This window comes from Dendrobates tinctorius, unplaced genomic scaffold (genome assembly GCF_039654945.1).
Source record: "Dendrobates tinctorius isolate UK_male_01 unplaced genomic scaffold, ASM3965494v1 ptg000029l, whole genome shotgun sequence".
NCBI classification, from domain to species: domain Eukaryota; kingdom Metazoa; phylum Chordata; class Amphibia; order Anura; family Dendrobatidae; genus Dendrobates; species Dendrobates tinctorius.
In genome coordinates this window covers 49,401,991-49,423,676 of record NW_027361697.1, presented here as the reverse complement: position 1 = coordinate 49,423,676, position 21,686 = coordinate 49,401,991, and the positions used below count along the sequence as shown (strand labels likewise).

Here is a 21,686-nt window from a genome sequence, read left to right as displayed (position 1 = left end):
ATATAGAATCATTACAAACAGAGTGATCTATTTCAAGTGTTTATTTCTGTTGATGATTATGGCTTACAGCCAATGAAAACCCAAGTGTCATAATCTCAGTAAATTAAAATAATTAACGAAACACACCTGCAAAGCCTTCCTAAGCATTTAAAAAGGTCCCTTAGTCTGTTTCAGTAGGTTCCACAATCACGGGGAAGACTGCTGACTTGACAGATGTCCAGAAGGCAGTCATTGACGCACTCCACAAGGGCAAAAAATACAAAAGGTCATTGCTAAAGAAGCTGGCTGTTCACAGAATGCTGCATCCAAGCATATTAATGGAAAGTTGAGTGGATGGAAAAAGTGTGATAGAAAAAGGTGCACAAGCAACAGGGATAACTGCAGCATTGAAAGGATTGTTAGGAAAAGGCAATTCAAAAAGTTGTGGGATATTCACTAGGAGTGGACTTCTGCTGGAGTCATTGCTTCAAGAGCCACCACACACAGACGTATCCAGGACATGGTCTACAGTGTCGCATTCTTTGTGTCAAGCCACTCATCACCAATAGACAACGTCAGAAGAGTCTTACCTGGGCCAAGGAGAAAATTTTTTGGTGATATTCTAATTTTGTAAACAGCACCTGTATTAACTATTTTGGGTGGTATGACTAAATACTGACCAAATACTGAACGTGTGACCATGACCTTAAAAGCATAAAAATTAAAATTTTGAAAAATTCACATTTTCAAAATATTTATACAGTTTTAGAGATTTTTCTCAGACATACGCACAAATCATATCGACCTAAATTTACCACTATCATGAAGTACAATGTTTCACCAAAAAGATTTTTAGAATTACTGGGATATGTTGAAACATTTAAGAGTAATTACCACAAAAAGTGCCGTCTGTCAGATTTCAAAAACATGGCTCAGTGATTAATGGAAATTAAAGTGGCTCGGTCCATAAGGGGTTAAACTCCATGTGGCCGATTCATTAAGATGTATATGTAGTGGAATATCTAGAGTCCTCTGGACCCCAGTGGAAATTTGGACCTGGACTCCAGCCAGCATGTTGGTCAGATGTACGGCCCTCTGTAGAATTCCAGATCCTATAAAGAGAAACGTTTATACCCTCTCCCCTACATTAGAAAAAAGAAGACAAAATATATAAATCTCATAGAAAACTGGCAATAAGATTATTTTCTAAGCAATACATCTAAATAGTAATCATAAGTTACCAAACAACAATCATCACCGTATTGTTACTGAACAAGTCGGCTATACGAAAACCAATAAACCAATAAAGGGGGAAAATGCCACACAATGACCATATATTATCACTAGACAGCGTCTGAGTATAACCACCATCCTGTTCCTGAACAAAATCTTCTACTCTGTGTGCAGAATTATTAGGCAAGTGAGTATATTGAGCACCTCATCATTTTTATGTAGATTTGCCACCTCCATGTTATATAAACTTGAATGCTTATTGGATGAAGCCGATTATTTGTGTTATGAAGGAGAGTGTGATCTAAGGATATCAACACCCTTTACCAAAGTGTGCAGCGTTATTAGGCAGCTTCTTTTCCTCAGGCAAAATGGGCCAAAACAGAGATTTAACTGACAGTGTTAATTACTTCCAGATTTTAAAAATCATCTGCAAATCTTGAAATTATACTCTGACCAAGGTCATTAATAAATGTGTTAAAAAGAAGAAAGCCCAGTACTGACCCATGTGGTACCCCTCTGTTAACTGTGACCAAGTCAGACCCAAGCTTACGCGAGCAATGTGCTTCAATCGAAGTGCAACATTTACGCTGGTGGTACATGGCATTTGTAAGATACGTATAATTCATTACGTGACGTGCACCTATCAATGAGTTAAGGACATTTTCTTTAGCTATAATATAATAGCTAATTATAGCTAATTATAATTAGTATAATGATAATATAATAGGTGCTTAGTGCCTCGATTTGCGATGGCGTTTCTTCCAGTTTTCTGGCGTTAAAGACCGTCAAATGTCAAAATCTTTGTAAAATTTGGAAGTGGAGTAAAAACTTTTGTCACTTTATAAAATATATTTAAATATTTTTACTTTCTTACTTTGGAATGGTGCAAATGTTCCACTCTCATCCATGTTGTTAGGTCCTATAATTCTAGGGACATTTGGAAAATATGTTTCCAAAGATTTAAGCTAACCTGTTTGCATTTGACATTAACTTAATGTATGTTTCATATACAGTTCCCTTAAATCCATTTTGTCTAAACCATGGTCTCAAGAAGGCCTGCATATTTTTATGGGTATAAATGACTATAGGTCTAAATCCCTCCACTCCTTTAAGGACCTTCAATCCAAATTTTTACTTCCAAGATATCACTACTTTCAAATTCACCATTTTGTTTCCTTTTTATTTCAAGATATCCAAATTTATATTCCAACGAGCTTTGAGAGAATATGAAGAGCGGGATCCTGGACTAATGGTCTAATCTCAACCATCTACAATATATTATGTACTTAATCCCTCATCAGAATACTTTGCTAGACAACCATACAGTGGGGAAAAAAAGTATTTAGTCAGTCAGCAATAGTGCAAGTTCCACCACTTAAAAAGATGAGAGGCGTCTGTAATTTACATCATAGGTAGACCTCAACTATGGGAGACAAACTGAGAAAAAAAAAATCCAGAAAATCACATTGTCTGTTTTTTTTTCATTTTATTTGCATATTATGGTGGAAAATAAGTATTTGGTCAGAAACAAGCAATCAAGATTTCTGGCTCTCACAGACCTGTAACTTCTTCTTTAAGAGTCTCCTCTTTCCTCCACTCATTACCTGTAGTAATGGCACCTGTTTAAACTTGTTATCAGTATAAAAAGACACCTGTGCACACCCTCAAACAGTCTGACTCCAAACTCCACTATGGTGAAGACCAAAGAGCTGTCAAAGGACACCAGAAACAAAATTGTAGCCCTGCACCAGGCTGGGAAGACTGAATCTGCAATAGCCAACCAGCTTGGAGTGAAGAAATCAACTGTGGGAGCAATAATTAGAAAATGGAAGACATACAAGACCACTGATAATCTCCCTCGATCTGGTGCTCCACGCAAAATCCCACCCCGTGGGGTCAGAATGATCACAAGAACGGTGAGCAAAAATCCCAGAACCACGCGGGGGGACCTAGTGAATGAACTGCAGAGAGCTGGGACCAATGTAACAAGGCCTACCATAAGTAACACACTACGCCACCATGGACTCAGATCCTGCAGTGCCAGACGTGTCCCACTGCTTAAGCCTGTACATGTCCGGGCCCGTCTGAAGAGAGTATTTGGATGATCCAGAGGAGTTTTGGGAGAATGTCCTATGGTCTGATGAAACCAAACTGGAACTGTTTGGTAGAAACACAACTTGTCGTGGTTGGAGGAAAAAGAATACTGAGTTGCATCCATCAAACACCATACCTACTGTAAAGCATGGTGGTGGAAACATCATGCTTTGGGGCTGTTTCTCTGCAAAGGGGCCAGGACGACTGATCCGGGTACATGAAAGAATGAATGGGGCCATGTATCGTGAGATTTTGAGTGCAAACCTCCTTCCATCAGCAAGGGCATTGAAGATGAAACGTGGCTGGGTCTTTCAACATGACAATGATCCAAAGCACACCGCCAGGGCAACGAAGGAGTGGCTTCGTAAGAAGCATTTCAAGGTCCTGGAGTGGCCTAGCCAGTCTCCAGATCTCAATCCTATAGAAAACCTTTGGAGGGAGTTAAAAGTCCGTGTTGCCAAGCGAAAAGCCAAAAACATCACTGCTCTAGAGGAGATCTGCATGGAGGAATGGGCCAACATACCAACAACAGTGTGTGGCAACCTTGTGAAGACTTACAGAAAACGTTTGACCTCTGTCATTGCCAACAAAGGATATATCACAAAGTATTGAGATGAAATTTTGTTTCTGACCAAATACTTATTTTCCACCATAATATGCAAATAAAATGAAAAAAAAAACCAGACAATGTGATTTTCTGGATTTTTTTTTCTCAGTTTGTCTCCCATAGTTGAGGTCTACCTATGATGTAAATTACAGACGCCTCTCATCTTTTTAAGTGGTGGAACTTGCACTATTGCTGACTGACTAAATACTTTTTTTCCCCACTGTATATGTCTATATAAGAGGAATTCCTTGGTGGGGTTTTGAGTGATGATATGACTCCTTTTTATCAAAATAGTGTCAAATTAGTCCCCTATAGTATATACATGCATATACAAGTAGGCAGCAGATGGCTCAGTGGTTAGCACTGTAGCCTTGCATCACAGTGGTCCTGGGTTCAAATCCCACCAAGGCAACATCTGCAACGAGTTTGTATGTTCCCCTCGTGTTTGTGTGGGTTTCCTCTGGGTTCTCCAGTTTCCTCCCATACTCCAAAGACATAGTGACTGGGAATGTAGATTGTGAGCCCCATCAGGGACAGTGATGATAATGTCTGTAAAGCACTGCGGAATAAGATAGCGCTATATAAGCAAAGGATAATAAATAAGAAAATAATAAACATTTAAGGGCCTCCGATATGCCTTTTAACAGCAGAGGTTAAGTGACCTTTTGCCTCAGCACTGCTTTATAATGGCCCTCAGAAATAAGTCAATAGCAACCCCATTATAGGAAAATCTTGGGGGTTTCAGTTACTGGGGGTAGCTGAGACGCTGAACAACACAATCAGGGATTTTTTTTTCCTGTTTTCTGTCACATAATCACTGTTATTCAATGAATAACAGTGATCACATAAAAAAAAGTAAAGTCTGATTTAAAAATCATTTTTCTCTCCTCTGCCATGATCTAACATGTCAGATGAGAGATAAATGATGTCCTTAGGCTCACAATATTACCCTAGAACCGGCTACACCATTCACTTCCTCCTCCTCTTCCTGAAGCAAAATGAGTTCATTGCGAGGCGCACGTCAGTAAATGATCTGCCAGGCGGCACCCAACAACATCAGAGATATTCTCTGTGGGTCTATGACCTTTGATCAATGTGATAGATCCCTTCAAAGTGATCAAAAGTCGAATATTTGTCATCCCCCTAGTCAGATTAAATTTGTTTTTTTTGTTTTTATTTTATAATTTTGATTTCTTTCTTTCTTTCTTTGCTTTTAACCAGGGGTTAGGGATAACTCCTAATGGTTGGGGTAGGGTTGGGTTTAGGGTTAGAGTTGGACTTAGCATTAGGGTTGGGCTTAGGGTTAGGCTTTAAAGTTAGGGTTCATTCAAAAGTTTAAAAAAATAAAATAAAAAAATTATTACTGTTACATTAGGTCTACTATTGTTAGATTAGGTTAGTTTTTATTGTTAGGCATTCATATAAAATAAAACGATGACGTGTAGAATGTTTACCGAGGTGCAGCGGTACACCCTGCTTTGCTCCGTTAGTTTCGGGAGTCAAACAAAATCTGATTCTGAAGCAGAACAGTTTTCATACAGTGATGGCTGCTCTTCCTCCACAAGATCCCACAGCCCAATGGTAGTAGATTTAGTGGTCACTGTTGAATCATCAGAGGCAGGGCCAAATTCTGCAGTCCTCCCTCCATTGTGGTATCCCGACAATGCATGTTTCACTCAAACTCATCCTTTTTCAGCGGCCTCTGGAATAAAATTAGATGTCACCAATTTTACCCTCCAAAAGCCCACATCCTTTCATTCCATTCATAGATCCATTCCCCACAATTGTGCCTGAAATAAAAACATATTTGGGCCTTACTCTCAATATGGGTTTAGTACACTCTCCATTCCTACTGGGCTACAGAATTTGTTTTCAGTATCACCGTATTTGCAGCTATCATCTCTGGAGCCATATATGAAGCCCTAAAAAATTCCTTCATTTTAGTGATAAATCCTAAGACCCAAAAGAAATGACCCCACCTACAATCGCCTTAACAAACTGAGACCCCTAATTTCCCTCATAAAAGAATCATTCCTAAATTTCTATATCCCAGTGTATATTGTGCGTTCCACTCTGTGGAAACACGTTTATGACTGGAAGAGCAATGTCGTCACTTCCTGTTGCGCCTCCTTGATGATATTAACCGGCACCCTCTGAACAGTAGCGTGAGTTCCACACTGTGGAACGCAAGCACAACTTCCTATGCAAATATAGGCATGCGCGCTGAAGCACTAACATGTATTACCATTGTCTAGAATTCATTATTGTTGCACTAATAACGTAGCATTAATGTATTTAGATACCAAATAGCGTAGGGGTATAAACATTCCCCCAACATAATGGAAATCAAGGGAAAAAACATCGGGAAAAGCAACACATTGACAAAAGGTGTATTGGTACAAAAATATATATACTTCCCCCTTTTCCCTATGAATATAATATATATACGTTTTCAATGTAATGATAAAAAGTTAATAAAAATTATTGAAAAACAAAAATATATATACAGTGGGAGAAATATGTATTTGATCCCTTGCTGATTTTGTAAGCTTTCCCACTGACAAAGACATGATCAGTCTATAATTTTAAGGTAAGGTTAATTTTAACATTGAGAGATCGAATTTCAAAAATAAAATCCAGAAAATCACATTGTATAAATTATATATATTTATTTGTATTTTGCAGTGAGAAATAAGCAGGTGACACGAGAAGTCTCTGAAGTGATCCCAGATGGAATAGAAGAAATGTCTCTTGAATAAAATGGCAGTTCCTGGCTTTTCCCGGCACGGGCTTTCAGTCCTGGTACACGGTGTTGCACGGGGAGTAGAAGATGTAAAAACAAGTGGGCCACAAAGTTTCGGAGAGGAGGCCGCCGAAGGGCCCACGTAGTCAGCGAGTTGCGCGTGGTCTGTTTGGTAACGATTGTTAGGCACTGCGAAGGGTGCTGTCAAGTCAGAGTTCTCAGGTATGGAAGTCTGCCAGAAGCTCGGCTCTCTCTCAACCCAGGCTGTGCCCATAGAGGTGGTTAAGCTGCGGCATAGGCCTGCTGATTGGCAGGGAACCGTGGCGACGGAGTCAACCTTCTCCTTGTGTTTTTTCTGTCTCCCCACCAGAAGTTCCCCTTTTGCGCGCTCAGCTCCTTTTATCCCTACCCCGCCACCTGCAGTCAGGTGCAAAGATCTGCTCTGGTCAGAAAGTGCTTCACCCCTCAACAATGGTCACAGCCCGTATGGTTCCAGCCCAGACCCACAAGAAGCTGCCCTAGCCTGGTCCATCTCCCTACATCCCCACATGGCCTCAACAGACCTCACAGGGCTCGGATCAATGTTATTCTATGGAGCAGTTCAGATAACACCATTCTCTTCGGTACTTTGGATGAGACTCGCTTTCTCAAGCCTATGGGTGTGCAAAAAATCAGTACATTATGTTTTCCATCCAATTTTTAAGGACACATTGGTCTTGTAAAGATTATTTACTGCTGAATTATAACACAGAAGCCAAACGGATGGAAAAAAGTCCGCACAGACAACGTAAGGATAATATACAGGGATATGACAAAAAGGATAAAAATAATAACTTAAAACAATTAATAAGAAATTTACTAGAAAGGTTAATGGTATTATCATAGAATTCTTAAATTCTGGACAGGATATTCAAGATGCGGATAATTCCGCACTCCTCCAAAATCAGGCAAGGGATCCACTGGGTTCAGAAGAGTTGCATACTTCATTCAGGCCTATAAAACTACGTGTTTCGTGGACGTCCTGGCTATGGCTATGTACCTGAGGAAGTGGACAGGGCGTCCACAAAACGCATAGTTTTATAGCCCTGAATAAAGTATGCAACTCTTCTGAACCCAGTGGTTCCCTTGTCTGATTTTGGAGGAGCGCTGAATTATCCGCATCTTGAACATCCTGTCCAGAATTTCTTGAAGATCCGTCGTGGGTCCGGTGCACTCTGCAGCCCTCCTGACAAATTCATTATATGTATTGTGCATACTCACAACATTCAAAGGTGAGAATTCTACCTTATAATCCACTAATTGTTTATTGGGTAACTGCGCTATTGTGCCCCTTTCTTTATCGTTCATAGAATTCTTAGACATTTCAGTCTCTATAATTAACAATGAAATCATCACTAAAAACTACAGAAAACTAATCTTTCTTTGCAGTAAGAAAGTGCCCATCCTCCACATGTAAAAAATACAATTCATACAGTCAGAGGCGTAGCTAGGATTTTGGTTCAGGGGGGACGAAACTTCTGAGTGGACCCCTAACCAGAGAACCTCAGCAGATGACCACGCTGTTGCCAAAAATAATCTATACATAAAAAGACCAGTATTGATATTACCGCCATATGGTCAGTGGGAAATAATACCAGTCCTACAGAACATATAATAGATTACAGCAGAGTTACAGATAATGACATACCACTGACGTTATTTCTGATGGAACCGTTCACTTTTCACGTCTTTTCCATCTGGCCCAGACCGACATGACAACTCCTACAGCCAGGACTCGGCTGCAGAGAATACAACAAAGACACATTTCACTTCTCATATTTTCAGCACTGTCACCAATTGGACTATTCCCAACCTGCACAAACTGCTCATCCTGCTGATACCCCAATACTGAGCCGCTGCTGCCGTATGTGCCCCTATTACTGCACCTGATACCCCAATACTGAGCCGCTGCTGTCGTATGTGTCCCTATTACTACACCTGATACCCCAATACTGAGCCGCTGCTGCCGTAGGTGTCCCTATTACTGCACCTGATACCCCAATACTGAGCCGCTGCTGTCGTATGTGTCCCCTATTACTGCACCTGATACCCCAATGCTGAGCCGCTGCTGCCCTATGTGTCCCTATTACTGCCCCTGATACCCCAATACTGAGCCGCTGCTGCCGTATGTTTCCCTATTACTGCACCTGATACCCCAATGCTGAGCTGCTGCTTCTGTATGTGTCCCTATTACTGCACCTGATACCCCAATACTGAGCCGCTGCTGACATATGTGTCCCTATTACTGCACCTGATACCCCATTACTGAGCTGCTGCTGCTGTATGTGTCCCTATTACTGCACCTGATACCCCAATACTGAGCTGCTGCTGCCGTATGTGTCCCTATTACTGCACCTATTGTGTGGTTCTGTGTGACCTTTAAATTCTAAAGCAACTCTCTAGAAAATAGTAATGTCGGGTGCAAGTGCCCTAGAAAATAGGGCCCACACTTTGGTCCCTAGAATTTAATATTGCCCTGTGTGTGCCCCTTTGACAGTCACAGTAACCCAAGTTCCCCTGTAACACAAAGTGCCCACTTCACATTTAATAATGTCCCAAGTCTCCCCCTTGTACAGCTCCTCTATACACAGTATAATGCCCCCTCACTGTATATATACTGACCCCTTAATATCCCCAAACTACAGTCATGGCCAAAAGTATTGACACCCCTGCAATTCTGTCAGATAATACTCAGTTTCTTCCTGAAAATGATTGCAAACACAAATTCTTTGGTATTATTATCTTCATTTAATTTGTCTTAAATGAAAAAACACAAAAAGAATTGTCCTAAAGCCAAATTGGATATAATTCCACACCAAACATAACAAAGAGGGTGGACAAAAGTATTGGCACTGTTCGAAAAATCATGTGATGCTTCTCTAATTTGTGTAATTAACAGCACATGTAACTTACCTGTGGCACCTAACAGGTGTTGGCAATAACTAAATCACACTTGCAGCCAGTTGACATGGATTAAAGTTGACTCAACCTCTGTCCTGTGTCCTTGTGTGTACCACATTGAGCATGGAGAAAAGAAAGAAGACCAAAGAACTGTCTGAGGACTTGAGAAACCAAATTGTGAGGAAGCATGAGCAATATCAATGCTACAAGTCCATCTCCAAAGACCTGAATGTTCCTGTGTCTACCGTGCGCAGTGTCATCAAGAAGTTTAAAGCCCATGGCACTGTGGCTAACCTCTCTAGATGTGGCCGGAAAAGAAAAATTGACAAGAGATTTCAATGCAAGATTGTGCGGATGTTGGATAAAGAACCTCCACTAACATCCAAACAAGTTCAAGCTGCCCTGCAGTCCAAGGGTACCACGGTGTCAACCCGTACTATCCATCGGCATCTGAATGAAAAGGGACTGTATGGTAGGAGACCCAGGAAGACTCCACTTCTTACCCCGAGACATAAAAAAGCCAGGCTGGAGTTTGCCAAAACTTACCTGAAAAAGCCTAAAACATTTTGGAAGAATGTTCTCTGGTCAGATGAGACAAAAGTAGAGCTTTTAGGGCAAAAGCATCAACATAGAGTTTACAGGAGAAAAAAGAGGCATTCAAAGAAAAGTACACGGTCCCTACAGTCAAACATGGCGGAGGTTCCCTGATGTTTTGGGGTTGCTTTGCTGCCTCTGGCAGTGGACTGCTTGACCGTGTGCTTAGCATTATGAAGTCAGAAGACTACCAACAAATTTTGCAGCATAATATAGGGCCCAGTGTGAGAAAGCTGGGTCTACCTCAGAGGTCATGGGTCTTCCAGTAGGACAATAACCCAAAACACACTTCAAAAAGCACTAGAAAATGGTTTGAGAGAAAGCACTGGAGACTTCTAAGGTGGCCAGCAATGAGTCCAGACCTGAATCCCATAGAACACCTGTGGAGAGATCTAAAAATGGCAGTTTGGAGAAGGCACCCTTCAAATATCAGGGACCTGGAGTAGTTTGCCAAAGAAGAATGGTCTAAAATTCCAGCAGAGCATTGTAAGAAACTCATTGATGGTTACCGGAAGCAGTTGGTCGCAGTTATTTTGGCTAAAGGTTGTGCAACCAAGTATTAGGCTGAGGGTGCTAATACTTTTGTCTGGCCCATTTTTGAAGTTTTGTGTGAAATGATCAATGTTTTGCTTTTTGCTTCATTCTCTTTTGTGTTTTTTCATTTAAGACAAATTAAATGAAGATAATAATACCAAAGAATTTGTGTTTGCAATCATTTTCAGGAAGAAACTGAATATTATCTGACAGAATTGCAGGGGTGTCAATACTTTTGGCCATAACTGTATTTAATGGCTCCAACACTGTATGATGGCCCCGTCACTATAATCCCCACACTGTATGATGGCCACCTAGACAGCATCCATATCATAATACACCAGATAGTCCTCAATATAGTATAATGCACTCCCCATAGGCAGAGTGTATAGTATAATGCACTCCCCATAGGCAGCCTCTATATTATAATGCACTCCCCATAGGCAGATTCTATATTATAATGCACCCCCATAGGCAGCCTATTATAATGCACCCCCATAGGCAGGCTATTATAATGCACCCCCATAGGCAGCATATTATAATGCACTCCCCATAGGCAGTCTATTATAATCAACTCCTCATAGGCAATGTATAGCACAAAAACCCATAAAAGTAAAAAAACGGCACAACTCACTACAATAATTAGCCACATAAGAAAAAAACAGTATAACATGCCAGTAAAATTAATTCTACTTTATTCAATGAATTTGTAATAAAAATAGTACACAAAACATCAATTCACAATTTCAAGGTCACTACTGAAACATCATAGGAGTCAACAACGCCATAAGCCCTACCTACTTGTTATGCAAATCAGTGCATGTAATATTTCACAGACATAGCCAAAGAAAATTCCACATTGGCTTAGTATAAAAATATTGTTAAAAGCACTTGCATAAGTATGCGGTCTGCTTATGCGAACCTCCTGACGAAGAAATGAAACGCGCGTTGGGGCGCTTGTGGAGGACTGCATAAACAGACCACATACATATGTAAGTGCTTTTTTTTATACTAGATCATCTAATTATGTCAAACTTAGTCCTGCAGCAGCCGATGACATCATCGCTTACACTCTGGCTGATGATGTCATAATGGCGATGATGTCACAATACTAGGTGATTGTTAGGTTAAAGATTCCGATGTCACTTTTCTTACTTTACCTTCAGCTTTTGGAGAGTGAAGACGACTTTTGCGCACTTAGCAAATTCATTATTATTGATATTAACTTATCATGGGACGAAAAAGGAAGTGTGGTGAAAAGAATAAGAGACGTGCTAAAAAAAGATGCACGGAAGAGAGTTTTTCCCAGAGAGGAGTAACTTCTCAGGACATTGTACAGGACGTACCTGTTGAGAATACAGATGATCCCTGTACATCATCTTCTGGACATCCTCCAGAGAATAAGACCCTTAAAAAGGGGAAAAAAAGAGGGAACACATCTCCTGAGAAAGGAGATGAAACCCCAAATAAGAGAGGAAGAAGCTCTCACATCCATCAAGAGAGAGTTGAAAATCAAAGTTGTAGAGAACAACTTAAGAGAAAGAGGACATCTGACACTGAGACCACCACAAAGAGAAGACGTGAGAGTGACAAATCCATCGATCAAGCTCCAGAAGGTAAAGTCTATAGTCATTTAGTCATTTATGTGTGTATGTGTGTATGTCCGGGATAGGCATCCGCACCGTCGCAGCTACAGCCACAAAATTTGGCACAGTCACACGTCTGGACCCCGAGAGCGTCCTAAGCTATGTTGTGAGGCGAAATTTTAACCCCGTGCGTTCCAATTCACCAAACAATTTTGCCCCTATCTACATACTGGGGGAAAAAGTGTGTGCGTCAAGCCCCGCCCCTCATTGTGATGTTATAATGCCCCTATTTGCATACTGGGGAAGCAGTGTGTGCGTATGAAGCCCTGCCCCTCATTATGATGTCACAATGGTTGCCATGGCGACGCTGATGTCATCAAAGGTTGCAAGCCCTGCCGCCGCTCATTATGATGTCATAATGGTTGACTATGGAGTGGAGGATGTGTGATGAGTATATGGGCACCGGACTATGGGATGGAGGATATGTATGATGGGTATATGGGAACGGGACTATGGGATGGAGGATGTGTGATGGGTATATGGGTACTGGACTATGGGATGGAGGATATGTATGACTGGTATATGGGCACGGGACTATGGGATGGCGGATATGTATATGGGCACGGGACTATGGGATGGAGGATGTGTGATGGGTATATGGGCACTGGACTATGGGATGGAGGATATGTTTGACGGGTATATGGGCACGGGACTATGGGATGGTGGATATGTATATGGGCACGGGACTATGGGATGGAGGATGTGTGATGGGTATATGGGTACTGGACTATGGGATGGAGGATATGTTTGACGGGTATATGGGCACGGGACTATGGGATGGTGGATATGTATATGGGCTCGGGACTATGGGATGGAGGATGTGTGATGGGTATATGGGCACTGGACTATAGGATGGAGGATATGTATGACGGGTATATGGGCACGGGACTATGAGATGGCGGATATGTATGATGGGTATATGGGCATGGGACTATGAGATGAAGGATGTGTGATGGGTATATGGGCACTCGACTATGGGATGGAGGATATGTATGATGGGTATATGGGCACGGGCCTATGGGATCGTGGATATGTATGATGGGTATATGGGACTATGGGATGGAGGATAATTATAATTTTCTATAACTAACCACATTTAGTTACTATGGCCGGGCAGCGCCGGGTACTTCAGCTAGTTTTATATAAAGTGTTCATTTATTTTACAAAATGTAACCTAATGACATAATCTTGTCCCGTACATACTACCGTGTACATCAGAGCTTTCCACCTTCTATACTTAAGGCTCTCCAGCCAGAACATGGTGGTAACCAGGTTCCTCATGGTTCAAAGCTCATGATAGATTTTTAAAAAATTGCCAATTTATTGGAGCATTATATATGAGTGATTAATTGTTAGTTCTTATATCTGTTTTCTGTTCTAGGTGTAATCGGTGCTCAGACCACCAGCCCTTCAGAGCAAGTGACTGCCTGTTTTTCCCTGGAGAGTTTAATCTTTACCAGGAAGCTTGGAGAAGGCAGTTTTGGGAAGGTGATGCTGGCGACACATCAACCCAGCGGACTTCAGCTGGCGGTCAAGATGGTTAAGAAGAGAGAATTGTTGGAAAATGCTAAAGACACCGTCCGCATAGAGAGAGATGTCCTGGAAATCACTGAAGACAGTAGATTCTTCACACATGCCTATGGCACCTTCCAGACAGCGGTAAGAGACTCCTCACGTTCTAGGAATTCTCTCCTTTCTCCCCATCATGTCCATTTGCTTCCATCAGATTGCAAATTCAATCTTTGTCTGTAAATGAAGAGACCTGCTGCATGCTCTGTGTGTCTGTATGTCCTGGGCGCCATTACTGATGGCTATCATTAGAGGATTTTGACTTAGCTGTCACCCTGGACACCTCTCCAGTGTGTGCAGACACAAAGACATGTCTTCTAAACATACAGTATAGGTCCCAGAACCATAGTAAATGTTATCAGGATAGATAAAATCTGCATTATTTACCATCATCTTCCCTTCTCTCGCACAGGACTATGCATTTTATGCCATGGAATATCTGAGTGGTGGCGAGTTGACTGCATTTATCAATTCCAGAGCCCCACTGGATGTCTGCACGACCAGGTAAGAGAGCAGCCGCTCTGTGATATCTGTGGCCGCTGTCTCCCCTCATAGATATTAGTGGTTCAGTAGAACAATTAATGCTGATAGGATTTTTTTTCTTCCTTATTAGGTTCCTTGCAGCAGAAATCTTGAGTGGAATAGAGTTTCTCCACAGTCGTGGGATTATTCACCGGTAATAAGTCATTTCTTGTTTTATACAAGGGAAAGATTTACTATGGGAAATAGTTAACTGTGCCAGAATTGTGGTGTTATTTAGCCAAAAATATGGTGAACATGATGTGTACCACATTTATGAAGTGTTTTAGACACTTTTAGGGCTCACTTGAAGAGGGGACAAGGCTTTTATGGAAATGGGAATAGTTTCATAGGAATCCATGTGGCTTACAATGTCACAACGTGCAACTAAACTGTAATCAGATTTTTGTGAAAAATTATTGGCTCTAAGTAATGAAAACAATAGTGGTGTAACATCAGACAAAAATCTCTGAAGTTGCTCCTAATTTGTCACACAGCCACTGTGATGATTTGGCGTGTTTTCAGAAAGCCTGGTATATGTCTACACAAGATAGGATTAGTGAATCTGTCCCCCAGTGTTTAGTGAGTGGTCCTGTGAAGCCCCCACAGCAACCCAAGCACGACATCTGATCTATATCTGACTCACAGAACTATTTTTCTTTCTTTTTTTAAGGGATTTAAAACCAGACAACATTCTTCTGGACGGTGATGGACACGCTAAGATTGCTGATTTCGGCCTTGCTGCTATGAATGTATTTGGTTCTCAGAAGATCAGAGTTTTTTTCGGCACTCCTGGCTATATGGCTCCTGAGGTGACTATGTGACTACTAATAACTCTTATTATACACCTGCAATTCTCACTTAATGTGTAGCTTGTGGAATCACAGATCTATCATCACATCAACCCACATTTACTAACGCTATCTAATAGATGTACTGTGTAAGGGCCCCCATACATATTAGACTTAAGTCAGCGAAACTGGCCAATATCAGAAGGATCAGCCTAGGGCAGCATGGTGGCTCAGTGGTTAGTACTACAGTCTTGCAATGCTGGGGTCTTGGGGTCAAATCCCACCAAAGACAATACCATGTTTGTGTGGGTTTCTCTGGTTTCCTCCCACACTCCAAAGACATACTGATAGGGAAAGTACTGTACGTAAAGCACTGCAGAATAAGATAGCGCTGTATAAGAAAAGCATAATAAATAAAAAAAAAAAAACAGTTTAATGTGTACTGAGGCTTCTCGATTTGAGAGGTAGCTATCAACTAAATGATCTTTTGGCCGACATGTCCTATGTATGGGGGCTTAGGTGTGGAAAAACACTACCAGTAAACATGGACCACGGTAGTTTTCTGTCTCCCAGGATGAACACTGTACTAACTTACTCTTCTAATCTTATATTTCCACAGATGATTCGTCGACAGCCCTTTAATTACACGGTCGACCTGTTTGCTTTTGGGATCATAGTCTTCCAAATGGCCACAGGATCTTACCCGTTTTACTCTGGTCAGTGTTCTCGAAGGATTGCCCGTTCAGTGAAATGTGATAAACCTTGCTATCCGCACAGCATGGATTCTCAGCTCAGGGATGTCATAGAGAGAGTGAGTAAAAAGACACTTCCACCTGGAGACATAGGAAGGATAGACGAGTCAGGAGATTTCATAATACACCGTACATTTCTTTACCACTGCGTTGGGTATTTCAGCTTTGTCCAATAGAAGGAATTGGGACAATGCTGGAGCCCCGGGACAGCCTCTCCTAAGTGTGCAGTGTTCTTATCTACAGGCCAGTTTATACAGTAAAGAGGCTGCGGTGCTCACCAAAACCTCTTCACACAGCTAATCATCAGCATTATTGGGTATCTGCCCCTAACTGATCGACTACTGATGGCCTATCCTGTACTATCCTATCCTGTACCATCCTGTCCTGTACCATCCTATCCTGTTTCATCCTGTCCTGTACTATCCTATTCCGTACTATCATATTCTGAACTATCCTGTCCTCTATTATCCTGTCCTGTACCATCCTATCCTGTACCATCCTGTCCTGTACCATCCTATCCTGTTTCATCCTGTCCTGTACTATCCTATCCCGTACTATCATATCCTGAACTATCCTGTCCTCTATTATCCTGCCCTGTACTATCCTATCCTGTACTATCCTGTCCTGTACTATCCTGTCCTGTACCATCCTGTCCTGTACTATACTGTCCTGTACTATCCTGTCCTGTACTATCCTGTCCTGTACCATCCTGTCCTGTACTATCCTGTCCTGTACTATACTGTCCTGTACTATCCTGTCCTGTACTATCCAGTCCTGTACTATCCTGTCCTGTACCATCCTGTCCTGTACCATGCCGCCCTGTACCATCCTATCTCGCCCTTTATTATTCTATCCTGTCCCATATTATCCGATCCTATCATGTACTATTCTATCCTGTCCCATCCTATCCTATCATATTTATTTCTAGCAATGGCTGTTTTAAGAAATTCATCTTTCTATAAGAAAATGAGAAAATAATTCTGCTACTGCTGTTTTTTTCTGAGATTATTTATAATATTACTTGTGATATAATAATTATTCTTATATATTTGCAGCTCTTGTGTAAATCATCAAAAAAGAGGCAGGTTGTTTGCAGCAATCTAAAAGGACATCCATTCTTCTCGCCCATAAACTGGGAGGAATTAGAGGCGGGAAGGTCCCGTCCACCATTCACAATGACACCTGTAAGTGCACAGCGTTATTTTATTACAATGTCACTTCCTCGCCTGTGTAATGTGATAATATGTGTAAGAAATACTCAACTAATGAGTAACAATTCTACAAAGTGTAGGGCAGAATGTGTTTATCCTCCCCGGCTGGTAAATGGGTGGAATTACAGAATGTGGCAGGATGGACTGGCTTTTACATATTTCTCAAAAGTGTAATTATTGTCCCCAATTCTTCAGAAGACCATTTAGTGACTAACTTGAATCTGTCAGGCTGCGTTCACACTGTGCATTTTTTTCTACGAAAAAGAGCCATAATGCTCTGGACATTTGTTGGGGGAAAAAACACAACAAAAATATGCAGTATTGTTGACAATGCGTCAAAAGAACCCAATGTGGTTGCAACATGTGAACACAGCTTTATGGTGCAGTTGTAGCAGATGTGGATACCGCAGATTGCCAGGCAGCACCAGGAGTTGACTTGTTCTCAAGCTGCAGGTGACGATGCATCATGGTGATTAGCGGTAATCGGCACACGGTTACCACGGCTCATCCACAATCTGTACAGGTGCCCTCGGGAGGGGACGGATATAATTAAATACTTAATGAATTAACCAGACTGATTTGTCTTTCTTCTATAGATCCCAGTTATAGAAACCAGCACACATATTGAATTACACCAAGTGATGTCTGACACTGAAGCTCAGAAACCACCTATAACACCGGAGGACCAGCAGCTGTTCTGTGACTTCTCCTACATCAGCAACAGGTGGAAGAGCATTGAAAGCCGCAGCCATGACAGCAATGGGAATATAACGCAGTCCCCTCCCCCAATACCTGACTGGCTCAGGAAGGGCAGTGAAAGCCGCAGCAATGACAGCATTGGAAATATAACGCAGTCCCCTCCCCCAATACCTGACGACTGGCTGAGGAAGAGCAGTGAAAGCCGCAGCAATGACAGCATTGGGAATATAATGCAGTCCCCTCCCCCAATACCTGACGACTGGCTGAGGAAGAGCAGTGAAAGCCGCAGCAATGACAGCATTGGAAATATAATGCAGTCCCCTCCCCCAATACCTGACGACTGGCTGAGGAAGGGCAGTGAAAGCCGCAGCAATGACAGCAATGGGAATATAATGCAGTCGCCTCCCCCAATACCTGACGACTGGCTCAGGAAGGGCAGTGAAAGCCGCAGCAATGACAGCATTGGAAATATAATGCAGTCCCCTCCCCCAATACCTGACGACTGGCTGAGGAAGAGCAGTGAAAGCCGCAGCAATGACAGCATTGGAAATATAATGCAGTCCCCTCCCCCAATACCTGACGACTGGCTGAGGAAGAGCAGTGAAAGCCGCAGCAATGACAGCATTGGGAATATAATGCAGTCGCCTCCCCCAATACCTGACGACTGGCTGAGGAAGAGCAGTGAAAGCCGCAGCAATGACAGCATTGGAAATATAATGCAGTCCCCTCCCCCAATACCTGACTGGCTCAGGAAGGCGTGGACCTGGTTGTGGTCTGAAGAAACAGGCAGGGTCTGTAGGAATCCCGCCCCTGCATTCTTCTATCATCTCTGTTGCATATCAGGGACCATAGTCTACTGCATTCTCATCTGGCTGGCAGGCTACTTGGAGAGGTAGGACCATCATACTACAGGACGGCACGGTGGCGCAGTGATTAGCACTGTTAGCGAGCAGCACTGTGGTCTTCGATGCAAATCTGGGACTCCATCTGCACAGAGTTTGTATGTTCTCACTGTGTCTGTGTGGGTTTTCTCCGGGTACTCCGGTTTCCTCCCACAACTCAAAACATACTGAAAGGAGAAAAAAATAAAATAATTAATTATTGAACATCATCATCCTGTATCTCGTGCAATTCTGTATTTATTACCAGTGAGTGATCTATAGAAAGGTGGTAACACTGCACATTGTCATGAGTTTCATATATTACTACGTGTGCTATGAGGATTTTATTCAGCTGTATATGTACAGCGGATGTTGGTTGCCTTTTAACAGCAGAGGTTAAGTGACCTTATTCCTCAGCGCTGCTTTTTAATGGCCCTCAGAAATAAGTCAATAGCAACCCCATTGTTGGAAATTCTCGGGGGTTTCAGTTACTGGGGGTAGCTGAGACCCTGGAGAACACAATCAGGGATGTTTTTTACCGGTTTTCTGTTACATAATCACCGTTATTCACTGAATAACAGTGATCACATAAAAAAGTAAAGTCTGATTTAAAAATCATTTTTCTTTCCTCTGCCATGATCTAACATGTCAGATGAGAGAGAAATGATGTCCTTAGGCTCACCATAGCACCCTAGTACCAGCGACACCATTCGCTTCCTCCTCCTCTTCCTGAAGCAAAATGACTTCATTGCGAGGTGCACGTCAGTTAATGATCAGCCGGCGGCACCCAACAACATCAGAGATATTCTCTATTGGTCCCTGACTTTTGATAAATGTGATAGATCCTTTCAAAGTGATCAAAAGTCCAATATTTGTTATCCCCCTAGTAAGATTAAATTTGTTCATTTTTGTTTTAATTTTATAATTTTGATTTCTTTCTTTCTTTGCTTTTAGCCAGGGATTAGGGATAACTCCTTATGGTTGGGGTAGGGTTGGGTTTAGGGTTAGAGTTGGACTTAGCATTAGGGTTGGGCTTAGGGTTAGGATTTAAAGTTAGGGTTCATTCCAAGGTTTAAAAAAAAAATAAAAAAATAAAAATAACAAATTAATACTGTTACAATAGGTCTACTATTGTTAGATTAGGTTAGTTTTTATTGTTACTCATTCATATAAAATAAAATGATGGCGGGCAGAATGGTTACCGAGGTGCAGCGGTACAACCCTGCTTTGCTTAGCATTAGGGTTAGGCTTAGGGTTAGAATTTAAAATTAGGGTTCATTCAAAAGTTAAAAAAAATCATAAAAGAAATAACATTAAAAAATTATTACTCTTACATTAGGTCTACTATTGTTAGATTACTTTCGGGAGTCAAATGAAATCTGATTCTGAAGCAGAACAGTTTTCAGACAGTGATGGCTCCTCTTCCTCCACAAGATCCCACAGCCCGATGGTAGTAGATTTAGTGGTCACTGTTGAATCATCAGAGGCAGGGCCAAATTCTGCAGTCCTCCCTCCATTGTGGTATCCCGACAATGCATTTTTCACTCAAACTCATCCTTTTTTAGCAGCCCCTGGAATAAAATTAGATGTCACCAATTTTACCCTCCAAAAGCCCACATCCTTTCATTCCATTCATAGATCCATTCCCCACAAATGTCCCTGAAATAAAAACATATTTGGGCCTTACTCTCAATATGGGTTTAGTACACTCTCCATTCCTACTGGGCTACAGAATCTGTTTTCAGTATCACCGTATTTGCAGCTATCATCTCTGGAGCCATATATGAAGCCCTAACGAAATTCCTTCATTTTAGTGATAAATCCTAAGACCCAAAGGAAATGACCCCACCTACAATCGCCTTAAATTGTGACCCCTAATTTCCCTCATAAAAGAATCATTCCTAAATTCCTATATCCCAGAGGAAAATGTTGCAGTCTAAGAGTCCCTCATGAATTTCAAGGGCCATTTGTCATTCCGCCAATTTATTCCCTCCAAGTGCTCCAAATACGTTGTAAAATTATGCAAAATGTGCGAGAGGACATCAGGGCACATGTGTACCTATCTAATTTACAAAGATAGGGACGGTCAAATTAACCCACCAAACTGCCCCCAGACAATTAGCATCCCAGGTAAAATTATCTGGGAACTAATGACACCATTTCTTCACCAAGAGTACCACATGTACACCGACAATTACTCCAAAAACTAGTGCAATAAAATTTGACGTGTGAATGTAAAAAAAAAATAACGTGACACTGAAAAAAATGCAAATTGTAATTTTTCAAACTTGTGTTGCATAAAATTGCATAAAACATGTGGTATCAAACTACTCACTACCTCCCTAGATAAATAGATTAGAGCAAGGGTGGGCAATTAATTTTCCCAAGGGGCCACATGAGAAACTGGCACTGCTGTGGAGGGCCGAACAAATTGGCTGAACTTAAAGGGTAGGTCTGAAACCAAAGGTGAATTTCATATTAAATGTATTCAGTGTAATAATCTAATCTTGTTTTCTAATATACTTCAATGAAAAATCCCCTAACGTACCCTCTACATTCTGACTACCAGTCTCTTTTTTTAACGTCTCGACATTTTGTTTGAGATTCACCAGTACATGCTGGGATACTCGATTGAGCTGTCATCTGGGGGCAGACGCTGCGGTCACTTCCACAGCCTCTGCATCCTCTCTGAAATTAGGCGCCATCAGTGATGTCTGTTTTGGAGGTTCGGCTAGTCCTGCTAAACTGATAATGCGTTGGATGTAAATTGTGACGCATACTCAGTATGAGCTCCCTGTGCTATATTCCTTTGAATGCACAGTGACAGTGCGCTCCCTTACTGGTTCTTAAGAGGTAAGATGACCCGGCAGGGACCAGTCCAGTCTCTGAAACAG

The 21,686-nt window shown here is 41.7% G+C and overlaps 1 protein-coding gene and 1 long non-coding RNA gene across 3 annotated transcripts in view; one reads left to right on the top strand and one right to left on the bottom strand.

Moving 5' to 3' along the window:
- RNPC3 (RNA binding region (RNP1, RRM) containing 3) overlaps positions 1–21,686 on the top strand; it is a 538,973-nt gene that overhangs the window by 297,186 nt on the left and 220,101 nt on the right. The gene's annotated exons all lie outside the window — the stretch shown is intronic.
- On the bottom strand, positions 6,569–20,975 carry LOC141085987 (uncharacterized). Of its 2 annotated transcripts, XR_012231453.1 has the most exons (5): positions 20,127–20,975; positions 18,650–18,980; positions 15,953–16,082; positions 8,344–8,434; positions 6,569–7,309 (listed from the first exon to the last, which is right to left on the bottom strand). It is a non-coding gene; the product is annotated as an uncharacterized lncRNA (long non-coding RNA). The 2 variants fall into 2 exon arrangements; XR_012231452.1 differs by lacking the exon at positions 6,569–7,309 and having other exon boundaries at positions 7,677–8,434; positions 20,127–20,972.